Source organism: Orbicella faveolata, unplaced genomic scaffold, assembly GCF_042242905.1.
Source record: "Orbicella faveolata isolate gen_17 unplaced genomic scaffold, um_ofav_v1 contig_3, whole genome shotgun sequence".
NCBI classification, from domain to species: Eukaryota; Metazoa; Cnidaria; class Anthozoa; order Scleractinia; family Merulinidae; genus Orbicella; species Orbicella faveolata.
Genome location: NW_028301558.1, coordinates 845,948 through 852,934, shown reverse-complemented (window position 1 = coordinate 852,934; position 6,987 = coordinate 845,948). Strand labels below are relative to the sequence as shown.

Below are 6,987 nucleotides of genomic sequence, written 5' to 3'. Positions count from 1 at the left end.
AAATAATAACTCACTTAGTGACTATGACTAGACCGGGCTACGCGCAGCGTGATTTTGACCAGAAGAAAAATCGACCAGAGGAAATCGACTAAAAGTTGGTCAAAATCGCGTTGCGCGTAGCCCGGTCGCGGCGACTTTCTGGTCATAGTCACTAAGGGAGTTATTATTTCGGCCAGACTGCTCATAAGTAAGCGTTCAAAACTTTTTCTTCTGGCCATTTTATTGAAAACCAAAGTCTTCTCGAATTTGTTTAGAGTCTTTAGGGCTGGGAAATATCGCCCAAGTGTTTGGAAATCGACCCAAAGTTGGTTGATTGGTTGATTGTTGAGTTGTTGAGTTTTTTTCCATAAATAACCAGAAGAAATGTTTGAAATTCATTACAAAACTGATTGGGTGCGAGGTCTATAATCACGGTGAAAAATGGTTAAGGGCTCTTTTTATGACTGGATATGTCGTATGCAAGCTCACTAATAAGACTCAACATCTGAGACGTTGTCAGATGTGATACTGTCAAGCAAACCCAACTCTTTAAACAATGTGTGGCCATAAATTTACTTTGACTTTTATCCAGAATGCCTGGGATTTAATGGGCCGGACGTCCATAAATTTCTACAAGTAATTAGGCAACAAGAATTGAGAGCTTCGTTAATAAGGGATTTATTACGCAACTGAAAATGTTCAGAAAAATGCCACGATCACAAACTGGAGAAACATTGCAAACTTCAAACGCGCAATTCTGATTGAAAGCCGACTAGTCGCATACTCGCGCCTGATGTTAAACAAAACAGAAGGGAAAAAGAGTTGGAAAGAAAACAAAACGAGTGTTTCGTGTGATCAAAGCAAGCTCTTTCAGAAACGCCATAACACTAACGAAAATCTTTAACAGTGATCGTGGGGGGTCATTCTGGACAGTGCCCGGTCCAATACTTAGGGAATACTGTGCCAGCAATGAAGCAATTTGATTGGTTAATCTGAGTTCTTAACCCTCTGAACTAACTTAGTGATGAAATATAAACTAGTTATGTAACGTTTTCTCTTGGTATACATTGGAATATCCCACTTGTATTCACTTGGTATATACAAAGAAAATACAAGTGACACAAGAGAAAGCGCTGCATAAGCGTTGCGTGCGAAAGGATACCCCCTATTCCCTCCCCGTTTACACCTGCTATGCAGGATGTATACATGGCTTATCATTATAAAAATAACAAAAATATCATTACAGCCGTAAAATAATGTTTTCAGTGACACGGCTGCAAAGGTAACAGAAAAGAAATACCACAATGTACAGCAAACACAAATTAATTTTTATTCCTAAAACATTCCAAAGCAAACAGAGGATGGTAATATTATCTAAAAAAAAGCTGGAAACACATCCATATCTACGAAGAGGAAAACAAAAGGAGCAATGTCAATAACAGGCCAAAATACTCAATACTTCTCATGAACACTACTATTAAGCTGCATTTAGCCAAGTCTTGCCATCACCTCGAGTATTCGTTTTTTTTTCAATAAAAGGTCATTTACAATGCGAAACAGCATCTCGGTAATCGATCAACAGATTATTACAAACAATTCCTGCTCTAGCCAGGGCCAGAACCTAAGGATTAATTCACCATGCATATGGAATGTAATTCATTTTTATCTTATTCAGTGTCAACTAAACTGTAATATTAATTCTCAATACTGATGTTCATTCAGCTCCATCTTGCTCATTTCAGAACTAAGATAGTAATTCTCCACATTAATTGTCATTCAGTTTTATCTTGCCCAGTGTCAGAACTTAAATAGTAAATCTCCATACTGAATGTCGTTCAGTTTTATCTTGTCCGTTGGCAGAACTGATATTGCAATTCTCCATACTGATTGCTGTTCAGTCTTATCTTGTCCAATGTCAGAATTGATATTGCAATTCTCCATACTGATTACTGTTCAGTTTTATCTTGTCCAGTGTCAGAACTGATATTGTTGTAATTCTTCATACTGATTGTCATTCAGTTTTATCTTGTCCAGTGTCAGAACTGATTTTGCTGTAATTCTCCATACTGACTGCTGTTCAGTTTTATTTTCTTCGTTGTCAGAACTATTTTTTTTAACTCTCCATACTGATTGTCGTTTAGTTTTATCTTGTAAAGTGTCAGAATTGATATTGCAATTCTCCATAGAGATTGTCATTCAGTTTTATCTTGTCCAGTATCAGAACTGATATTCTTGTAATTCACCAAACTGATTGTCATTCATTTTTATCTTGTCCAGTATCAGAAATGATGTTGTTGTAATTCTCTACACTAACTCCTGTTTGGTTTCATCTTGTCCTCTGTCAGAACTAATATTGTTCTAATTCTCCACGCTGACTGCGGTTGAGTTTTATCTTGTCCATCACCAGAACGATTGTTTTAATTCTCCATAGTAATTGTCATTTAGTTTTATCTTGTCCAGTGTCAGAGCTGGTATTGTAGTAATTTTCCATACTGATCGTCATTCAGTTTTATCTTGTCCAGTGTCAAAACTGATATTGTTGTAATTCTCCATCCTCACTGTCGTTCAGTTTTACCCTGCCCATTGCCAACACTGATATTGTTCTAATTCTCCATACCGATTGTCAGTCATTTTTATCTTGTCTAGTGTCAGAACTGGTATTGCTATTCTCCATAGTGACTGTCCTCCTTTTTTATCTTGTCCAGTGTCAGAACTGATCTTGTTGTAATTCTCCATGTTGATTATCGTTCACTTTTATGTTGTCCGGTGTCAGAACTGATATTGCTGTAATTCTCCCTACTGATTATGATTCATTTTCATTTTGTCCCGTGTCAGAACTAATATTGTTGTAATCCTCCACACTGACTGCCGTTCATTTTTATCTTGTTCAGTGTCAGAACTGATATTGTTGTAATTCTCCACACTGACTGCGCTTCAGATTTCTCTTGTCCGTTGTCAGAATGATTGTTGTAATTCTCCATACTGCTTGTATTTCAGTTTTATCTTGTCAAGTGTCAGAATTAATATTGCAGTTCTCGATATAGGTTGCCGCTCAGTTTTATCTTGTCCAGTATCAGAACTGATATTGATGTAATTCACCATACTGATTGTCATTTAATCTTATCTTGTCGAGTGTCAGAACTGATATTGTTGTAATTCGCCACACTGACTGCCATTTAATTTTTTCTTGTCCAGTGTCAAAAACTCATATTGATGTAATTCTCCACACTGACTGCCATTTCTCTTTATCTTGTTCAGTGTCAAAACTGATATTGTTTAATTCTCCATACTGATTGTCATTCAGTTTTTTCTTTTGCAGAGTCAGATGTGATGTTGTAATTCACCATGCTGATTGTCATTTATTTTTATCTTGTCCAATGGCAAAACTGATATTGATGTAATTCTCCACACTGACTGCCGTTTACTTTTATCTTCTTTAGTGTCAGAACTGATATTGTTCAATTCTCCATATTGATTGTCATTCAGTTTTATCTTTTGCAGTGTCAGAACTGATATTGTTGTAATTCTCTATACTGACTGCCATTTAGTTTTATCTTGTCCATTGTCAGAACTATTCATGTAATTCTTCATACTGCATGTCGTTCAGTTTTAACTTGTCCAGAGTTAGAATTGATATTGTTGTACATGTAATTCTCCCTACTGGTTGTCGTTCATTTTTATCTTGTCCAGTGTCAGAACTGATATTGTTGTAATTCTCCACACTGTCTCCCGTTCAGTTTTATTTTAATCAGTGTCAGAACTGATATTGCTGTAATTCTCCATACTGATAGTTGTTCAGTTTTATGTTGTCCAAGTTGGAACTGATAGTGCTGTAATTAACTTTCTTATATCTCTTAGTTAGTACACGTGCTGTGATTGGTCAATTTATCAGGCCGTACTCTCCTGTACGGCACACTAAAATTTAAAGCTGGTTTTGTTGAAAAACTGTTTTGTGATTTATCGCCAAGTGTTCCTAACTTTTATAGCAAGTAAACATTTAAGACTTTTTTTACTCTAAACTGTGTATTAAAGCATGCTAACAACTTAAAAACAATTTCAAATTGACTCCTTTTGATTTTGAGGTGCATCAGAAATTTGAAGGCATTCCACTTAAATAGAAATCGTTCCTGAGCCCGTCATACACACAATAGAGATAAAATAAATATCTTACTAACCTCGTTTTCTCGGTCTGTACCGTAAGTTACGGATCCTCGTTTTTTCCCCTTCGATTTATGGTCTGCGTGTTTTGCCCTTGAGCCATAAATTAAAGGGGAAAAAAACTCGGTCCATAACTTATGGTACGGCCCTCAAACTCGGTTAGTAAGAGGTATATACCGATTGTCATTCATTTTGTATTTTGTCCAGTGTCAGAACTGACATTGTTCTAATTTTTCACACTGACTGCTGCTCAGTTTTATCTTGTTCAGTGTCAGAACTGATATTGTTATAATTCTCCATACTGATTTTTATCCAGTTTTATCTTTTGCAGCGTCAGAGCTGATATTGTTGAAATTCACCATACTGATTGTCCTTCATTTTTATCTTGTCCAGTGTCAGAACTGATATAGTTGTAATTCTCCACATTGACTCCAGTTCAGTTTTATCTTGTGCCGAGTCAGAACTGATAATGTTGTAATTCTCCGTACTGACTGCCGTTCAGTTTTATCTTGTCTGTTGTCAGAACTTTTGTTGTAATTTTCCATACTCATTGTTGTTCAGTTCTATCTTCTCCAGTGTCAGAATTAATATTCCAATTCTCCATACTCATTATCCTTCATTTTTGTCTTGTCCATTGTCAGAACTAATATTGTTGTAATTCTCCGTACTGACTACCGTTCAATTTTACCTTGCTCGTTGTCAGAAATCATATTGTTCTAATTCTCCACAATGACTGCCGTTGAGTTTTCTCTTGTCTGTTATCAGAACTATTGTTGTATTTTTCCATACTGATTGTCGTAAAGTTTTATCTTGTCCAGTGTCAGAACTGATATTGTTGTAATTCTCCATACTGATTGTCGTTCTGTTCTGTCTTGTCCAGTGTCAGAATTAATATTGCAATTTTCCATACTCATCCTTCATTTTTATCTTGTCTATTGTCAGAACTGATAATGTTGTAATTCTTCATACTGATTGTCATTCAGGTCTATGTTGTCGAGAGTCAGAATTAATATTGCAATTCTTTATACTGATTGCCCTTTGTTTTTATCTTGTCCAGTGTCAGAACTGATATTGTTGTAATTCTCCCTACTGATTCTCATTCATTTTTATCTTGTCCAGTGTCAGAGTTGATATTGCAATTTTCCATACTGATTGTCCTTTAGTTTTGTCTTGTCCAGAGTGAGAACTGATATTGTTGTAATTCTCCATACTGATTGTGTTGTTCAGTTTTATCTTGTACATTGTCAGAACTCATATTGTTGTAATTCTCCATACCGATAGTCATTCATTTTTTATCCAGTGTCAGAACTGATATTGTGCGGTGTGAGAACTGATGTTGTTGTAATTCTCCATGTTGATTGTCATTCAGTTTTATGTTGTCCAGTGTCAGAACTGATAATGTTGTACTTCTCCACACTGACTGCCGTTCAGTTTTATCTTGTCCGTTGTCAAAAGAATTGTTGTAATTCTTCATGCTGATTGTCGCTCAGTTTTATCTTGTCAAGTGTGAGAATAAATATTGCAATTCTCCATACAGATTGTCATTTAGTTTTATCTCGTCCAGTGTCAGAACCGATATTGGAATTCTCTATACTGATTGTCCTTCATTTTTATCTTGTCCAGTGTCATAACTGATATTTTTGTAATTCTCCTCACTGACTGCCATTCAGTCTTACCTTGTTCCTTGGTTAATCATTTTAACCTTAGTTGGAAGTAGATTTTTAATCCTAGTTCTAGTTTAAAACCTTAGTTTTAGTCTCACATTTTTATTTTTTATTACTTCTGTATTTTAGACATTAATTTTAATGTATATTTTAGACTTGTATTTTTTAGAGGACCCTCCTGGAAACCACCTTTAGGTGATTGGAGGCCTCCTTTTAAAATATCAGTTTATTATTATTTTTTTATTATTATCATTAAATCCTCAGTAGTTACAAGACATCGTATTGATCACAGTTTCAGGAATATTAATAACATATCCAAATTAGGGAACTCTTTCCTCAATACCAGTGCTTTCCTTATCACCACAAATGTTCCCAAAGTAAGATTTGCAATGCTGTCAGATAAATGTCACATAGCAGATAGCAGTGGCTTCATTCATTTCTACCCATTCATTAAACTTAAAATTTTCAACAGATTTTCCTTCTTTATTAAGGAAAAAACAAAGTTGAGATAACAGTGACCCAAAATGTTCTCCAGCTTTTACCAGTATTAAACCAGTCGTGCTGAATATTTTCCTTGACTCTTCTTCAAAATGCCAATTTTCCCTAAATTAACAAAAAATTCATTGACCTTAGAAGAATTTTTTCCTGACCATTTCCTGACCTGGTGTGGCACCCCTGTTTTAACTATTACACAGAAAGCTAAACCATAAAATTTATCGAGAAATGAGGCTCCCAACCATCACCCAATTCACAGATTCTGACATCAGACTTATTACCTTAGAAAAACCACTTCACTAACAACTGGTTCAAGTTCAGCAGTAACTTTCCTTGAAACCCTCAACAACTACCATCCCTCTATCAAATTCACCATAGAAGTGGACACCAATACGGTTGACTCTTGTTATAGTGCACATCCTTGAGATCGTCATTTGTTGCCGTTATAGCAGGGCTGCCTGCAGTACAGGGGTGAGATGAAAATGACTCAATACAAGTCATATAAACCCACATGCAGTGCACATACTGCTTTGTGCTTTTAAGCAAAAAATTGTAATATATGTAGTATAGGTCAAAATAGTGTACAAACTGCCAGTAGTAAACACTCCAAGACAACAGAACAATGACAAATCACTCAATACATTCAAGGTGTCCCTCGTAACGATTGAGAAACACTAAAAGAATCAGTGTG

General features: G+C 35.7%; 1 long non-coding RNA gene across 1 annotated transcript; it reads right to left on the bottom strand.

Annotated features, from left to right (window-relative positions):
- Window positions 1-1,286: 1,286 nt before the first annotated feature.
- Window positions 1,287-6,683, bottom strand: LOC149105989 (uncharacterized). Its single transcript, XR_016209971.1, has 2 exons — window positions 6,578-6,683; window positions 1,287-1,382 (listed from the first exon to the last, which is right to left on the bottom strand). It is a non-coding gene; the product is annotated as an uncharacterized LOC149105989 (long non-coding RNA).
- Window positions 6,684-6,987: the final 304 nt, after the last annotated feature.